This window comes from Etheostoma spectabile, chromosome 8 (genome assembly GCF_008692095.1).
Source record: "Etheostoma spectabile isolate EspeVRDwgs_2016 chromosome 8, UIUC_Espe_1.0, whole genome shotgun sequence".
Taxonomy (NCBI): domain Eukaryota; kingdom Metazoa; phylum Chordata; class Actinopteri; order Perciformes; family Percidae; genus Etheostoma; species Etheostoma spectabile.
The window spans coordinates 23,602,459-23,602,688 of record NC_045740.1 but is presented as its reverse complement, the minus strand read 5'-3'; positions in this window follow the sequence as shown (position 1 = coordinate 23,602,688).

Genomic DNA, 230 nt, shown 5'->3' with positions numbered 1-230 from the left:
GCCAAGGCTATCTATGAGAGGATGTTCTTGTGGATGGTCATTCGTATCAACCAGATGTTGGACACTAAACAATCAAGACAGTTCTACATTGGTGTCCTGGATATTGCTGGTTTTGAAATATTTGACGTAAGCTTCATTTCCAACAACTCAGAAGCTGACACTTTTCATGACAGAATCATTGTATATAAGAAATTATACTGATGATTGTCCCCTCACAGTTCAACACCTTG